This window comes from Pongo pygmaeus, chromosome 2, assembly GCF_028885625.2.
Source record: "Pongo pygmaeus isolate AG05252 chromosome 2, NHGRI_mPonPyg2-v2.0_pri, whole genome shotgun sequence".
Taxonomy (NCBI): domain Eukaryota; kingdom Metazoa; phylum Chordata; class Mammalia; order Primates; family Hominidae; genus Pongo; species Pongo pygmaeus.
In genome coordinates, this window is record NC_085930.1 from 2,102,507 (window position 1) to 2,121,063 (window position 18,557).

At 38.0% G+C, this 18,557-nt stretch overlaps 1 protein-coding gene across 4 annotated transcripts in view; it reads right to left on the reverse strand.

Annotated features, from left to right (window-relative positions):
* Positions 1–18,557, reverse strand: part of EPHA6 (EPH receptor A6) — a 959,072-nt gene that overhangs the window by 875,626 nt on the left and 64,889 nt on the right. The window lies entirely within an intron of this gene.

Below are 18,557 nucleotides of genomic sequence, written 5' to 3' on the forward strand. Positions count from 1 at the left end.
TGTCTTCCACCTCCTTATCCTGTCCCACTGAAAAGTCTTCAGGGGCAAAAGCAGGCATGAAGCTGCCATTTCATATGATAGCAATGCCTTCTGGGATACTTTCTGAAGAACCTGCCTGAGGCTTTTCCAGAGGAGGTGTCACAGTTTTCAGAAATGGTCCATGGTGGTTTGCTTGGTTTGTTTCTTCTATTCATCATAGATTTGCTTGTAAGTAGATAATACACCATGAACATTCTTCTCTACTAATGAAAACATTTTGGTGTTGGGGGTCCATGTTTCCAAATTTTTAGGAAGCTTGTTGAGGTCTGCAAAAGCTTCTACTAAACACTTGTGAATTTTCTGAGGGTTCTTCTTTTTCTTTTCCCGCACTTTCCTTTACTTTTGTTTCTTGTTCATCTATGCATTCCTATTCCACTCATCCTTAAGCAATTTCTCAGGAACCACCTATGGTGGTCCTCAATGTCATCCTCATCCACGTCCACATTAAAGTTGTTTGCCATCTCAACCACAACCTTGTTGATTTTTGCATCATATATATTCTCGGTATGTCTTTTGAAATCACGGACAAACTCTTGATTGTCTTCTTCCCTATGCCATTCATACCTTCTTTGCTGACATTATCTCAAGCCCAAGCAAGGTTCTTCATGCAGTCATCCTTCCAGAATTGCAACAGTGTTTTCTCGGTGTATTCCTTGGTTGTAGCAATAGCATGGACAAAGATCCTCCTAAATTGCAGGCCTTAAAAACTGCTGTAATCCATGATCCATTGGTTGGATCAGAAAGTTGTCTGGAGGGAGACACATGATTTTGTTATTGAAATGAAGATCACCAATAAAAGGAGGATACGCAGGAGCATTATCAATAATAAGCAAAAATTTAAAAGTATGTTATTCTTCAAACAGTACTTCTCCATTTCACTGGCATAGCAGCAACTCAGAAGGGCATCTTGAAAGAGAAGGTGGGTCATCCATGAGTTCTTATTGTTCTTGTAACACACTGGCAGTGTGTTCTTACTGACATACTTGAAGACCCTGAGGTGTTTTCTGTGCCAAATCACAAATGAATTCAATCTGTAGCCCATAACACTGCCCCTAAGCAAGACTGTTGTTCTGTCCTTAAAAGTCTTGAAACTTAGCATTGACTTGACCTCATTTTGGATGAAAGTCCTTCCAGGCATCTGTTTCCAGAATAGAGAGGTTTCATCCATATTGGAGATTTTCTATGACAAGTAATTTTCCTCCACAATCTGCTTATCTAGAGTTTCTAAAAATTCTTCAGCTGTCTTCACATCAGCATTCATAGACTTACCACTCACTTTTACATCATGTAATGAATAACAGTTCTTGAATCATTTAAACAACCCAGAGCTAGCAGTAAATTCAGCATCATAGACAGGTCAAGCCTTTGCTTTCAATATAGCAAACAATCTTTTTGCTTTAATCATAACTGTCATTGTGCTGAGAAGGCTAGACTTCTGTGTCTGGTCTTCATGCTAGATCACTGCAAGTTTCTCCATATCTGATACAGGCCCTTCTACATTTTTATTAGTTTTGTTGCTTTCAATGAGCAGATACTTTAGCAATTCCTATTACCTTGTTCTTGTCATTCAGGATCATAGCTATGGTGGAATGGGACATGCCTGACTGGTGGGCAATAATCATCATTAATTTCCCACCTAAATAATCCTTAATCACTTTGACTTTGTTTCCAGGTTGGTCACTCCACATGGCCTCTTACTGAGAATATTAGGTATGGATTTTGTATGGTTAGGGATCATAATAAAACAACACAAAATTAAATCGATGTAAGATAAAATGATGTAATCAAGAGACACAATAAACATAAGATGCAAGGCATCTGCCCACATAACATGATACACCGTTTTACAGTAAACTTTTTTATAAGTAGAAATAATGATGAAAAGTGTAGTACAGTAAATACATAAACCAGTAACAGTCATTTATAATGTTCAAGTATTATGTGCTGTACATAATAATATGTACTATATTTTATATGACTAGCAGCGTAGTAAGTTTGTTTATATCAGTGTCACCACAAATAAAGGAGTAGTGCATTGTGCTATGACGTTATGATAGCTACAACGTCACAGGCAAGAGGAATTTTTCAGCTCGATTATAATCTTACGGGACCATCATCACATATATGTGGTTCTGTGGCACATGACTTTGCGCACACACACACACACACGAACACACACACACACACACACACATATATATATATATAAAAGTTGGAATCAGGCTAGGCTAAACACTAGACTAGATAAAAAGTGACAAATAAACTGCAATATACATTGATATATGTTACTGATAATTTATCCTTATTTACCTACAAGAAACAAGATAATTAAAAATTATGAAAGACTTGTTAAGAAATTCAGGGAACAGGTTAAAAGGTTTCAAACTTTATCTCGTCCCATGAGAGAATGGAATACATGAGCAGAAAATATTTATGAATTTCCTTGAAGAGAAAAAAAGCAACTACCAAGAAAACCTCATGAGTTCTAAAATTAAAAGTAGATTCCAATATTTGGGCAGTCATTACACAGACAATAATACTCACCAATTATTCCTTGAATTTCCCTCAGTATCTGAATCCCGATGATCTCACTAGTTCTGGTCAATGCAACAATAAGAAGCAATCTTTTGGCCAGGCGCAGTGATTCATGCCTGTAATCCCAGCACTTTGGGGGCCGAGGCAGGTCGATCACTTGAAGTCATGAGTTTGAGACCAGCCTGGCCAATATGGTGAAACCCTATCTCTACAAAAAGTACAAAAAAATTCGCCAGGAGTGGTGGTGGACACCTGTAGTCCCAGCGACTCAGGAGGCTGAGGCAGGAGGATCTCTTGAACCCAGGAGGCAGAGGTTGCAGTGAGCCGAGATCACACCACTGTACTCCAGCCTGGGCGACAGAGCAAGACTCTGTCTCAAAACAAACAAACAAACAAACAAACAAACAAACAAAAAACCAAATAATGTTTCATATTTGGGCCCAAGCACAGAGAGGTGTGTGTGTATTCTCTGCCTCCTATGATGTGATATCTCTCTATATGAAGTCAATGGCTGTAGTTTCTCAAGTCAAACATGAAACCGACCAAAGCCTACCAAGCTTTTAAAGAAAATGTTATTTCCAAATAAATCTTATATCTGCAATGAGTAAGTCTTTCCAACTCTAAAGCTGTCTGTGGGCCTCCAAAACTGCACCAATAGGCAATGTAACCTGTTCAACTGACAAGAATAACTCTCCAAGGACCACTTCAGCTGTGGTTATGGATGAGAAAAATATTTTCTCAAAAGCATAACCAGAAGACACAGACACAATTCAAAAGGGAGTTTCTCCCAGGGAACAGAACAAAGTATATGGCTAAATGTACAGATCGATAAATTTTTCTCAAATGGAACAGACCCATGTAGCTATCATCTATGTCAAAACAGCATATTACCAGCATTTATTTTTATTTTTATTTATTTATTTTTTTTGAGACAGTTCTGCTCTTGTTGCCCATGCTGGAGTGCAGTGGTGCGATCTTGGCTCACTGAAACCTCTGCCTCCCAGGTTCAAGCAATTCTCTTGCCTCAGCCTCCCGAGTAGCTGGGATTACAGGAACCCGCCACCATACCCAGATAATTTTTGTATTTTTAGTACAGACAGGGTTTCACCATGTTGAAGGCTGGTCTCGAACTCCTGACCTCAAGTGATCTGCCCATCTCGGTCTCCCAGAGTGTTTTACCAGCATTTTAAAAGCCTGATTTCTGGCCCCTTCCAGTCACCTCTATCGTGACCTCTAAGATTATAGATTAATTTTGCCTGTTTTGAATTTTACATACATAGAATCACACTGTATGTGCTCTTTGGTTTCCAGTTTCTTTTGTTCAACAATATTTGTGGCATTCATCTACAGTGCTGTATAAAAACAGAATTTTTTTCAGTTTCTTTGCTTTATAGTATTTTTATGCCTAGACAACCATTTATTTATATATTTTACTGCTGATTGGCAGTTACGTCCATGTTTCTTTGTAAAGATGTACATACATTTCTACTGTGCATATATCTAGAGGTAAAATAGCCAGGTTGTAGCTATTGTTTGTTTGTTTGTTTGTTTGAGATGGAGTCTCTTTAACTCTGTCGCCCAGGCTGGAGTGCAGTGGCACAAGTTCTCAGCTCACTGCAACCTCCACATCCCAGGAATAAGCAATTCTCCTGCCTCAACCTCTCAAGTAGCTGGGATTATAGGCATGTGCCACCATGCCTCACTGATTTTTTCTATTTTTTGTAGAGACAGGGTTTCACCATGTTGGCCAGGCTGGCCTTGCACTCCTGACCTCAAGTGATCCACCTGCCTTGGCTTCCCAAAGTGCTGGGATTACAGGCATGAGCCACCACATCTAACTGGGAATGTGTGTATTAAGACTTAATAGACATTGTCAAATAGTTTCCCAAAGTAGTTATACTAATATTCACACTCACTAGTGGTATATGAGAGCTCTACTTGCTCCATATCCTCTTCGGAAATTGACATTTATTTTGTTTTCAGTTTAGGCATTTTGTTATGTTCATATTGAAAATTCATTCTGTTCTGAATATTATTCCAATATGTTCGTGATAACAATTTTTGAACCAAAAAAAGAATAAAGAATTTTACAATGACAACCTTATATGTTCCACATAAATATTATATGTACCACATAAATATTATACTATTCTAGTATACATTTTTAAATCACATATCTATCAATCCTTCTAATCTTCAAGTTTTAATGCATTTTAAAGATTAAGCTCCTTTTCATATGTCTATTGACTATTTGGCCATTCTCACTTCTCAAATACATAAGACTTTGGGCCTATTTTTTCTACTGTGTCATCTTCATCTGTCTTCTTGTTGGTTTGTGGGAGTTCTTTAAATATTCTGAATATAAATCCTTTTTAAAATAACTGTACTGCAAATATAGTCTTCCAACCTGTGTGTTGCCTTTTGCTGTTTTTACTGGTTTCTTTTAATGAATAAAAGCCTTTAATATTAATATAGTTCAATATGTAATATCGTTTATATTTTTATGTCTTTTTTTCTTTTGGGGGTTCTGTTTAATAAATATCTACCATTCAAAACTCATGAAATTTTTTTAGCTTTATAATTGCATCCTTCAGATTTAGAGCTCTAGTTCATTTGGCATTGACTTTTGTGTATAAGCTATAAGAGGTGAAGATATATATGTATTCCAATGTGGATATCCTACAGGCCCCAGATTAATTTATTGAAAAATATTTTTCTCATATCATTGCAATATCATCTTATAAATCAGGTCACTTAACACATGGTGGGTCTGCTTTTAAATTTTCTAGTATTTCCTACTATTAAATTTGTCTATCCCTGCACCAATATTGTACTGGGGTATATACTATAGCATTATAAAAAGTTTTCATATTTTGTGGTGTAAATACCTCAGTATTCTTCTTCTTTCAGATTTCATTGGCTATTCTTTGAATTTGCATAAAATTTTGGAAGTGACTGATATTGTTTGCCTCTGAGTCCTCACCCAAATCTCATCTTGAATTGTACTCGCATAATTCCTACATGTTGTGGGAGGAACCTGGTGGGAGATAACTGAATCATGGGGGTGGTTCCCCCATATTGTTCTCATGGTAGTGAACAATTCTCAGAAGATCTGATGGTTTTATCAGGGGTTTCTGCTTTGGTCTCTCTCTCACTCTCTCTTCCCACCACCATGTAAGAAGTGCCTTTCATGTTCCGCCATGATTGTGAGGCCTCCTGAGCCACACGGAACTGTGACTCCAATAAATCTCTTTTTCTTCCCAGTCTCGGAGATGTCTTTATCAGCAGTGGGAAAATGGACTAATACAGTAAATTGGTACCTGTAGAGTGGGGTATTGCTGAAAAGATACCCGAAAATGTGGAAGTGACTTTGGAACTGGGTAACAGGCATAGGTTGGAACAGTTTGGAGGGCTCAGAAGACAGGAAAATGTGGGAAACTTTGGAACTTCCTAGAGACTTGTTGAAAGGCTTTGTCCAAAATGCTGATAGTGATATGGACAATAAAGTCCAGGTTGAGGTGGTCTCAGATGGAAATGAGGAACTTGTTGGGAACTATAGCAAAGGTGATTCTTGTTATGTTTTAGCAAAGAGACTGGCCGCATTTTGCCCCTGGATTTGTGGAACTTTGAACATGAGAGAGATGATTTAGGGTATCTGGTGGAAGAAATTTCCAAGCAGCAAAGCATTCAAGATGCAACTTGGGTGCTGTTAAAGACATTCAGTTTTATCTGGGAAGCAGAGCATAAAAGTTCAAAAAATTTTTAGCCTGACAATGTGATAGAAAAGAAAATCCAATTTTCTGAGGAGAAATCCAAGCCAGCTGTAGAAATTTGCATAAGTAACAAGGAGCCAAATATTAATCCCCAACACAACAGGGAAAATATCTCCAGACCATGTCAGGGGTCTTTACAGCAGCTCCTCCCATCACAGGCCCAGAGGCCTAGAAGAAAAAAGTGGTTTCCTGGGCCAGGCCCAGGGTCCCTGTGCTGTGTGCAGCCTATGGACCTGGTGCCCTGCATCCCAGCCACTCCAGGCATGGCTGAAAGAGGCCAACATAGAGCTCAGGCCGTGGCTTCAGAGGATGCAAGCCCCAAGCCTTGGCAGCTTCCACATGGTGTTGAGCCTGCCAGTGCACAGAAGTCAAGAATCCGGGTTTGGCCAGTAACCCTGAGAGGACCCACAGACCCTCTGAAGGAAGCAGATTGCTCCTGCAGGACCCAGGTGACCCTCCCAAAACTGTGAGTGCCCCAACTGTGGAAGTGGAAAAGGGAGACCCTCCTCCCCTGAACATAGACCCCAACTGGTAAAGCTGAAGGTCTGTTTGCAGGAGAAGTTTCTGACTTTTTCTGGAGCTGAGTCAATTTGGAGAGCCAAGCGAAACACAGTGGTAGAGGAAGCAGCAGAAAGGCCCTGTGAGCTCACTGGGTCCCCAAGCAGGCCATTCCTGCCTGGCAACACAGGGATTCAATGGGAGAGGAGCAGGGGGTAAAATTCCACAGGGAGAAGGAAAATGCTAGCTGAACTTTCTAGCAATCTGAACGGGGTGAGAAGCTTCCTGGCCAGAACTTGGGGGAGGGCGTAAATCTAGTGTGCAGACTCCACAGGTGGGGGAAGAGTCAAACCCTTTTCTTTCACAGCTGGGAGGTGGATAGCCTGGGGCAGGTTTTCAAGCCCACATCACTCTCCATCTAGAAACAGACTGCGAGTTGTTGTGGGGGCACAGTGGGAGTGAGACAGGGGCCATTCGGTTTGCGTGGGAGCTGAGTGAGGCTTGTGGCTGCTGGCTTTCCCCCACTTCTCTGATAACCTTCATGACTCAGCAGAGGCAGCCATAATCCTCCTAGGTAAACAACCCCAGGGACCTGGAAATCTCACCCCCATCCCCAACAGTAGCCACAGCAAGACCCGCCCAAGGAGAGTCTGAGCTCAATACACCTAGCCCCGCCCCCACCTGATGGTCCTTCCCTACCTACCCTGGTAGCAGAAAACAAACGGCATATAATCTTGGGAGTTCTAGGGCCCTGCCCACCCCTGGTTCCTCCTGATACCACCACAGCTGGTGCTCTCTGGAGAGTATAACCTCCTGGCAGGAGGCCAACCAGCACAAAAACAGAACATTAAACCACCAAAGCTAGGAACCTTCACAGAATCCTGTTGCACCTCCTCTCCCCAGCCACTTCCACTGGAACAGGCACTGGTATCCACAGCTGAGAGACCCATAAATGGTTCACATCACAGGACCCTATACAGGCAACACCACTACCAGCCTGGAGCCGGGTAGACTCACTGAGTGGCCAGACCCAGAAGAGAGACAACAATCACTGCAGATCGGCTCACAGGAAGCCACATCAAGGGAACACCCCATGGGACAAAAGAATCTGAACAACAGCCTTCAGCCCTAGACCCTCCCTCTGATACAGCCTACCCAAATGAGAAGGAACCAGAAAACCAACCCTAGTAGTATGAAAAAACAAGGCTCTTCAACCCCACCACCGCAACCAAATCACACTAGCTCAGCAGCAAGGGATCCAAACCAAGAAGAAATCCCTGATTTACCTGAAAAAGCATTTGGGAGGTTAGTCATTAAGCTGATCAGGGAGGGACCAGAGAAAGGTGAACCCCAATGCAATGAAATCCAAAATATGCTACAAGAAGTTGAGGTAGAAATATTCAAGAAAATAGATAGCTTAAAGAAAAAAGAAACAAAAATTCAGGAAACTTTGGACACACTTTTAGAAATGCAAAATGCTCTGGAAAGTCTCAGCAATAGAATTGAACAAGTAGAAGAAACAAATTCAGAGCTTGTAGACAAGATCATCAAACTAATCCAATCCAACAAAGACAAAGAAAAAAGAATAAGGAAGTATGAACAAACCCTCCAAGAAGTCTGGGATTATGTTAAATGACCAAACCTAAAAATAATCAGTATTCCTGAGGAAGAAGAGAATTCTAAAAGCTTGGAAAACATATTTGGGGGAATAAACGATGAAAACTTCCCCAGCCTTGCTAGAGACATAGACATACATATACAAGAAGTACAAAGAACACCTGGGAAATTCCCTGCAAAAAGATCTTCACCTAGGCACACTATCATCAGGTTATCCAAAGTTAAGATGAAGGAAAGAATCTTAAGAGCTGTGAGACAGAAGCACCAGGTAACCTATAAAGGAAAAACTATCAGATTAACAGCAGATTTCTCAGCAGAAACCCCACAAGCTAGAAGGGACTGGGACTCTATCTTCAGCCTCCTCAAACATAACAATTATCAGCCAAGAATTTTGTATCCAGCAAAAGTAAGCAGCATATATGAGGAAAAGATAAGTCTTTTTCAAACAAACAAATGCTGAAAGAATTTGCCATTAGCAAGCCACCACTACCAAGAACTGGTAAAAGGAGCTCTAAATCTTGAAACAAATCCCAAAAACACACCAAAACAGGACACCTTTAAAGCATAAATCACACAGGACCTACAAAGCAAAAATACAAGTTAAAAAACAGAAACAAAAAACAAACAAAAAAACAACAAAGAACATGAACACAATGGATCCTCACATCTCAATATTAACATGGAATGTAAATGGCCTAAATGCTCCATTTATAAGATACAGAACCACAGAATGGATAAGAACTCAGCAACCAAATATCTGCTGCCTTCAGGAGACTCACCTAGCAAATAAGAACTCACACAAACTTAAAGTATAAGGAGCAGAAAAATGTATTTCATACAAATGGCCACCAGAAGTGAGTGGTAGTTATTTTTGTATCAGACAGAACAAACTTTAAATCAACAGCAGTTAAAAGAGAGAAAGAGGGACATTATATAATGGTAAAAGGCCTTGTCCAAGAGGAAAATATCACAATCTTAAATATATACACACCTAACACTAGAGCTCCCAAATTTATAAAACAATTACTAATAGACCTAAGAAATGAGACAGACAGCAACACAATAATAGTGGGAGACTTCAATACTCCACTGACAGCGCTAAACAGGTCATCAAAACAGAAAGTCAACAAAGAAACAATGGACTTAAACTATGCCTTGGAACAAATGGATTTAGCAGATACATACGGAACATTTCATCCAACAACTGCAGAATACACATTCTATTCAACAGCACGTGGAACTTTCTCCAAAACAGACTATATCAAGCACTCTCTCAAACCACAGTGGAATAAAACTGGAAATCAACTCCAAAAGGAACCATCAAAAACATGCAAATACACAGAAATTAAATAACCTACTCCTGAATGATCACTGGGTCAAAAAAGAAATCAAGATGGAAATTTAAAAATTCTTCAAACTGAACAACAATAATGAGACAACCTATCAAAACCTCTGGGATACAGCAAGGTGGTGCTAAGAGGAAAGTTCATAGCCCTAAATGCCTATATCAAAAAGACTGAAGGAACACAAACTGACACTCTAAGGTTACACCTCTAAGAACTAGAGAAACAAGAACAAAACAAACCCAAACTCAGTGGAAAAAGGGAAGTAACAAAGATCAGAGCAGAACTAAATGAAATTGAAATTTAAAAAATTACAAAAGATAATGAAAAAAAACCTGGTTCTTTGTAAAGATAAATAAAATTGATAGAGCACTGGCAAGATTAACCAAGAAAAGAAGAGAGAAAATCCAAATAACCTCACTAATAAATGAAACAGGAGATATTACAACAGACACCACAGAAATGCAAAAGATATTCAAGGCTATTATGAACACCATTACACACATAAAGTAGAAAACCTAGAAGAGATGGATAAATTCCTGAAAAAATACAACCCTCCTAGTTTAAATCAGGAAGAATTAGATACCATGAACAGACCAATAATAAGTAGCGAGATTGAAATGGTAATTTAAAAAATACCAACAAAAAAAAGTTCAAGACAAGAGGGATTTACAGCAGAATTCTACCAGACATTCAAAGAAGAATTGGTACCAATCCTTTTGACACTATCTTTGACAAGACAGAGAAAGAAGCAACCCTCCCTAATTCATTCGATGAAGCCAGCATCACCCTAATACCAAAACCAGGAAAGGACATAACCAAAAACGAAAACTACAGACTGACATCCTTGATGAACATAGATGCTAAAATCCTTAACAAACTACTAGTTAACCAAATCCAACAACATATCAAAAAGATAATCCACCATGATCATGTGGGTTTCATACCAGTGGTGGAGGGATGGTTTAACATACACAAGTCAATAAATGTGATACACCACATAAACAGAATTAAAAACAAAAACCACATGATCATTTCAATAGATGCAGACAAAGCATTAGATAAAATCCAGCATCGCTTTATGATTAAAACTTTCAGCAAAATTGGCATACATGCAACATACCTTAACATGACAAAAGCCATCTACGACAAACCCACAGCCAACATAATACTGAATGGAGAAAAGTTGAAAGCATTCCCTCTGAGAACTGGAACAAGATAAGGATGCCCACTCTCACCACTCCTCTTCAACACAGTACTGGAACTCCTAGCCAGAGCAATCAGACAAGAAGGAAGAAATAAAGGGCATCCAAATCGGAAAAGAAGAAGTGAAACTGTCACTGTTTGCTGACAATATGATCATTTACCTTGAAAACCCTAAGGACTCCTCCAGAAAGCTCCTAGAACTGATAAAATAATTCAGCAAAGTTCCTGGATACAAGATTAATGTACACAAATTAGTAGCTCTTCCATATACCAACAGCGACTAAACAGAGAATCAAATCAAGAACTCAACTCCTTGCACAATAGCTGCAAAAAATAATAATAATAAAATACTCAGGAATATACCTAACCAAGGAGTCAAAAGACCTCTGCAAGGAAAGCTATAAAATGATGCTGAAAAACATCACAGATGACACAAACGAATGGAAACACATTCCATGCTCATGGATGGGTAGAATCAATATTGTGAAAATGACCAAGTTGCCAAAAGCAATCTACAAATTCAATGCAATTCCCATCAAAATACCACCATCATTCTTCAAAAAATTAGAAAAAACAATTCTAAAATTCATATGGAACCAAAAAAGAGCCCACATAGCCAAAGCAAGACTAAGCAAAAAGAACAAATCTAGAGGCATCACACTACCTAATTTCAAACTATACTGTAAGGCCACAGTCACCAAAACAACGTGGTACTGGCACAAAAACAGGCACATAGACCAATGGAACAGAATAGAGAATCCAGAAATAAACCCAAATACCTAAAGCCAACTGATCTTCAAAAAGCAAACAAAAACATAAAGTGGGGAAAGGACACCCTTTTCACAAATGGTGCTGGGCCTATAATCCTAGCACTTTGGGGAGGACAAGGCAGGTGGATCACCTGAAGTCAGGAGTTCAAGACCAGCCCGGCCAACATGGTGAAACCCTGTCTCTACTAAAAAAACACAAAAAAAATTAGCCAGGCATGGTGGCGGGTGCCTGTAATCTCAGCTATTTGGGAGGCTGAGGCAGGGAGAATTACTTCAGCCCAGGAGGTGGAGGTTGCAGTGAGCCAAGATCATGCCACTTTACTCCAGCCTGGGTGACAGAGTGAGACTCTGTCTCAAAAACAAAACAAAACAAAACAAAATGGTGCTGGGATAATTGGCTAGCCACATGTAGGAGAATGAAACTATATCCTCATCTCTCACCTTATACAAAAATCAACTCAAGATGCATTAAGGACTTAAACCTAAGACCTGAAACTATAAAAATTCTAGAAGATAACATTGGAAAAACCCTTCTAGACATTGGCTTAAGCAAGGATTTCATGACCATGAACCCAAAAGCAAATGCAATAAAAACAAAGATAAATAAGCTGGGACCTAATTAAACTAAAGAGCTTTTGCATGGTAAAAGGAACAGTCAGCAGAGTAAACAGACAACCTACAGACTGGAAGAAAATCTTCACAATCTATACATCTAACAAAAGACTAATATCCAGAATCTACAACAAACTTAAATCGGTAAGATAAAAACAAACAATCCCATCAAAAAGTGGGCTAAGGACATGAACAGACAATTCTCAAAAGAAGATATACAAATGGCCAACAAACATATGAAAAAATGCTCAACATTACTAATGACCAGGGAAATGCAAATCAAAACCACAATGCGATACCACCTTACTCCTGCAAGTATGGCCATAATCAAAAACTCGAAAAACAATAGATGTTGCCATGGATGCGGTGAACAGGGAACACTTCTACACTGCTGGTGGGAATATAAACTAGTACAGTTGCTATGGAAAACAGTGTGGAGATTCTTTAAGAACTAAAAGTAGAACTATCGTTTGATCCAGCAATCCCACTACGGGGTATCTACCCAGAGGAAAATAAGTCATTATTCAAAAAACTACTTGCACACACATGTTTATGCAGCACAATTCACAGCTGCAAACTCGCACTATCAACCCAAATACCCATTAATCAATGAGTGGATAAAGAAACTGTGATATATATATATATATATATATACACACACACCACAGATTGATGATTGAATATATATATATACACACACACAATGGAATACTACACATCCATAAAAAGGAATGAATAAACAGCATTATCAGTGACCTGGATGAGATTGGAGACTATTATTCTAAGTGAAGTAATGCAGGAATGGGAAACCAAACATCATATGTTCTCACTGATACAAGGGAGCAAAGCTATGAGGACACAAAGGCATAAGAATGACACAATGGATTTTGGGGACCTGGGGCGACGAGTGGGAGCGGTGAGAGGTGAGGAAGGGATAAAAGACTACAAATATGGTGTAGTGTATACTGCTCAGGTGATAGATGCACCAAAATCTCACAAATCACCACTAAAGAACTTACTCATGCATGTAACCAAATACCACCTGTATCCCAATAATTTATGGAAAAATAAAAAAAATGGAATTAGGACTTGGGAACCTCTGCCTAGATTTCAGAAGATGTATGGAAACACCTGGATGTCCAGGCAGAAGTTTGCTGCAGGGGCAGGGCTCTCATGGAGAACCTCTGCTAAGGCAGTTGCGGAAGGGAATCCAGCAGTGCAGTCAAATCTTAAAGTGCGGAAGGGAAATGTGGGGTCAGAGCCTCCACACAGAGTCCCTACAGGGGCACTGCCTAATGGAGCTGTGAGAAGAGGGGCACCATCCTCCAGACCTCAGAATGGTAGATCCACAGTAGAAAGACCATACATCTGGAAAAGCTGCAGACACTCAATGCCAGCCCATGAAAGCAGCCAAGAGGGAGGCTGTACCCTGCAAAGCCACAGGGGCAGAGCTGCCCAAGACCATGGGAACCCATCTCTTACATAACCATGACCTGGATGTGAGACATGGAGGCAAAGGAGATCATTTTGGAGCTTTAAGATTTGACTGCCCTGCTGGATTTCGGATTTGCGTGGGGCCCGTAGCCCCTTTGTTTTGGCCAATTTCTCCCATTTGGAATGACTGTATTTACCCAATGCCTGTACCCAGGAAGTAACTAACTTGTTTTTTATTTTACAGGCACATAGGCAGAAGGGATTTGCCTTGTCTTGGATGAGACTTTGGACTCTGGACTTTTGAGTTAATGCTGAAATGAGTTAAGACTTTGGAAGACTTTTGGGAAGGTGTGATTGGTTTTGAAGTGTGAAGACATGAGATTTGACAGGGCCAGGGGCAGAATGATACGGTTTGGCTCCTTGTCCCAACACAAATCTCACTGAATTGTACTCCCATAATGCCCACATGTTGTGAGAGGGACCTGGTGGGAGATAACTGAATCATGGGGTCAGTTTCCCCCATACGGTTCTCATGGTAGTGAATAAGTCTTAGGAGACCTGATAGTTTTATAAGTGGTTTCTGCTTTGGCTTCTCTCTCATTCTCTGTTGTCATCACCACGTAAGAAGTGCCTTTCATCTTCCATCATGATTGTGAGGCTTCCCCAGCCAAGTGGAACTTTGACTCCAATAAACCTATTTTTCTGCCTAGTCTTGGGTACGTCTTTAACAGCAGTGTGAAAATGGACTAATACAGTGACTCATCAATTTCTACATACATTAAAAAGAGAATAACCAAATGGAAAATAACAAGCATTCGTGAGGTTGGGGAGGAAATGGAACCCTCACACACTGCTGGTGAGAACATAAAAATGGTTTAGCCACTATGGAAAACAGTTTGGTGGTTCCATGTAAAGCTAAACATAGAACTGGGATATGACCCAGAAATTCCTCTCCTAAGTATATATCCGAAATAACTGAAAGCAGGAACTCAAACAAATAATGTACACACATGTTCACAGCAATACAATTAACAGTAACTAAAATGTGCAAAAAGCCCAAATGTTCATTAATATACAAATGGATAAACAAACTGATATATATATATTTACAATGTAATATTATTCAACCATAAAAAGGAAGTACTGACACATTATACAATGCAAATGAAACACAAAACCATGCTAAGTAAAAGAAGCCAGACACAAAAAGGTCATATATTGTTCGATTCAATTTATATGAAATACACAGAATAGGTGAATCCACAGAGATAAAAAACAGATTAGTGTTTGCCAGCACATGAGGTGGGGGAGGAAGAATGGGGTGCAACAGATTAATGGATATGGGGTGATGAAATATTTTGACTCTAGATAGAGGCAGTGGTTGTACAATATTGTGAATGTGCTAAATGATACTGAATTGTTCACTTTAAAATGGTCAATTTTGTGATATGTTAATTTCAAATCAATTTTTTTAAAAAGGGGGAAAATATTAGCTGAGGTGTTTCCTTTCATTACATTTAGAGCGTACTGAGAAATCTGACTTGTATTTGATACTGATTCTTCCAATACTTGAACAGGTATATCTTTCAATTCCTATATGTCTTTATTTTCTTCAAAGGTTATTTGTAGTTTTCAATGCAATGTTCTTGCACATCTTTTCTTAGATTTGTGATACTTTAAGTATTTGTGGGTTTTTAAATTAACTTTATTTTGTTTTAAATTGACACAAAATTATACATTATTTGTGGGGTACAGTGTGATGTTTTGATACATGTATACATTATGTAATAGACAAATCAGGGTATTTAGTAAATCCAATACTTCAAACATTTATCTTTTCTTTGAGGTGAGAACATTCAAAATTCTCTCTTATTGTTATTTTCTTTAATTTTTTCTTATAATAGCTTTAGAAGTATAGGTGGTTATTGGTTACATGGATGAACTACATAGTGGTGAAGTCTAGGCTTTTAGTGTAGAGGTCACCCAAATAGTGTACATTGTACCCAATAGGTAGTTTTTCATCCTTCACTGCCCCTCCTATCCTCCCCGCTTCTGATGATATCATCTTATACCTAGAAAACCCTAAAGACTCCTCCAAAAGACTCTTGTATTTGATAAATGAATTCAGTAAAGTCTCAGGTTACAAAATCAAGTACACAAATTCGTAGCACTGCTATGCACCAACAATGACTAAGCTGAGAATCAAATCAAGAACTCAATCCCTTTTATAATAGCTACAAAAATGAAACAAAATTCCTAGGAATATACTTAACAAAGGAGGTGAAAGATCTCTACAAGAAGAACTACGAAATGCTGATGAAAGAAATCACAGATGACACAAACAAATGGAAAACATTCCATGCTCATGGATGGGAAGAACCAATATCATAAAAATAACCATACTGCCAAAAGCAATTCTAGTTCTTTTGAAATAAACGATTTTATTGTAACCATAGTCACTCCACTGTGTAATAGGACACCAGAACTCTTTTCTCCTAACTCTAACTTTGTCCACATTGACCAATGTCTCTTTTTCCCTCCCCTCTACCTTCCCTATCCCCCACTAACTGCTATCCTACTCACTAATTCTATGAAATCAAATTCTCTAGACTCTGCACGAGTGAGTTTATGCATTAAAAGTCTATGTTTTTGATGTGTTGAAAATGATATGTTATACATTTTTATTTTTTGTTTGTTTATAGTAGATAGAAATAAATTTGAATTTATATATTGACCTTGTATTCAGCATTATGTTCACAAATTTTATCCAAATTACATTTATAAACAAAGGCAAAATGCTGGAAATGGATCTTTAATGAAATAAAGAAATACAGTAACATTCATAGTTTCCCTCTGAAGTGTTTTATCTTCTTTTCAGATTTTCAGTGAAATAATGAAAACATAATACTACAAAGTCTTAAACCCAATAATAGACAATATGTCGATTAAATTAGACAATGTGAACACCATATTAAGTGTTCTGTATATTGCGTGAAATATATTTTTCTATAATAATTCTAATACTCGAAATAATTCTAATATTCAAAATAATAATCAATTTATTCAGTTTTCACTTGAGTGATATTTATTGATGGCAAACTTCGTGCTATCAATTAATGTTAAATACTGCGGATAAATTAGTAAAAATGTAGACAATATTTGTGAATATTCACTTTATATGTTTTTCACCATTCAAATTTTATACCTTCTCTATGATAAAAGAATTAAAGTTGGAGGCTTGGAGATTTCAAATCTTAAAAACCTATTCAAAACCATCAGATAAATAGCAATTTGTAAGAAAGACGGCCTTGTTGGAATGATATAAATTGTATATCTAGATAGACATAACATAGCTGGGGGCTATGTGATAATATTTAATGACATTAGCTCATAATAGCTTTTGTTGTCGAATGTACAATATTATATTTGAATATTCAACTTAATAGCCTGCATCTAGACTATTAAGTTCCTTGTGCTTGGGTTGAATTTTTCTAACTATCCTATCAGCATTCAATTAGAGTAATCTTTTCAAAATGTTAATTTGCTTACTACTCTCTAATAAATTACACTGAAATTAGGATAATAATGGCATGCCTTAGCATCACTTACACGGTCCTTTTATCTGTTTTTCCTTGACACCTCTCTTCCTTTCTCTTGCTTGCTCCCTCTTTCGCCCTCTCTCAATCTTTCTGTATCCTTCTCTCTCTCTTTCTCTCTCTCATTCTCTTTCTATTTTCCAGGCATATGGGCCTCCATTCATGTCTTCTAATGTGCCTTGCCAATTCTGTTCCCACTAGGGCTTATGGTCATCCAAACGATTAGTATAATGCTTATCAACAGAAAGAATACAAATTAACTATAATATGGTGGCTGTACATATTTATTTACTATGATATTTATAATGAATATGAGAATTTCTTATTTTCACTAGTAACCATAAAGAAATCCCTTCTAATGTGCACCAGAAAGCATTGCATTTAAGGTAAGCCTACAATTTGTTTAACTAATCACATTATTAAATCGAACTCTCTAAATCAAGAGAACAAATTTCATTTTATCTTCCCAAACATGGCCTTTAGGATGCATGAAACAATGCATCCTAAATATATATATTTAGGAAAAAAATATATATATACACACAAAGGAAGAAATATATATATATATACACGCATACTATATACACACACAAATCCTAATTCCATGCTTTCAAAGAAAGACTTCTTTAATCTCATTGAAGTATTTGCATATACATTGCTAATTATGGGGAAGAAGAAGACTAAATTAAGCATTATATTTATTAGCACAACAGGTTTTGCTTTGCTAAAATAAAACCAAGTCAATTCATTTTAAGAATCTATTTTGCTGACTATGGTTCATTAATTCAACATACTAATTGCATGGATACAGATTACAAAAACCTATCCTATTTAACATTTAACACGGACTTATGTTTTTTGAAAGCTTCACTAGCTAGTATTAATTCTCTAAAATTTGCGGTACATCTATCAGTCATTAAAAATTCATATGTTTCTATTTTTTATTCTCATCTTAATTACAAGGTGCAGGATTAATAACTACCTGGGGTTAATAATTCCCAGATGTGATTCAGATCACCAACTGTTCTAAACCGGTCATTAATTCTTTGAAAGTGTATTATTAAGTCTTGATAGATATTACTTAAATGGCTTATAGGCTACTTTGTAGTCTTTTTATTTTGTAGGTAAATATCT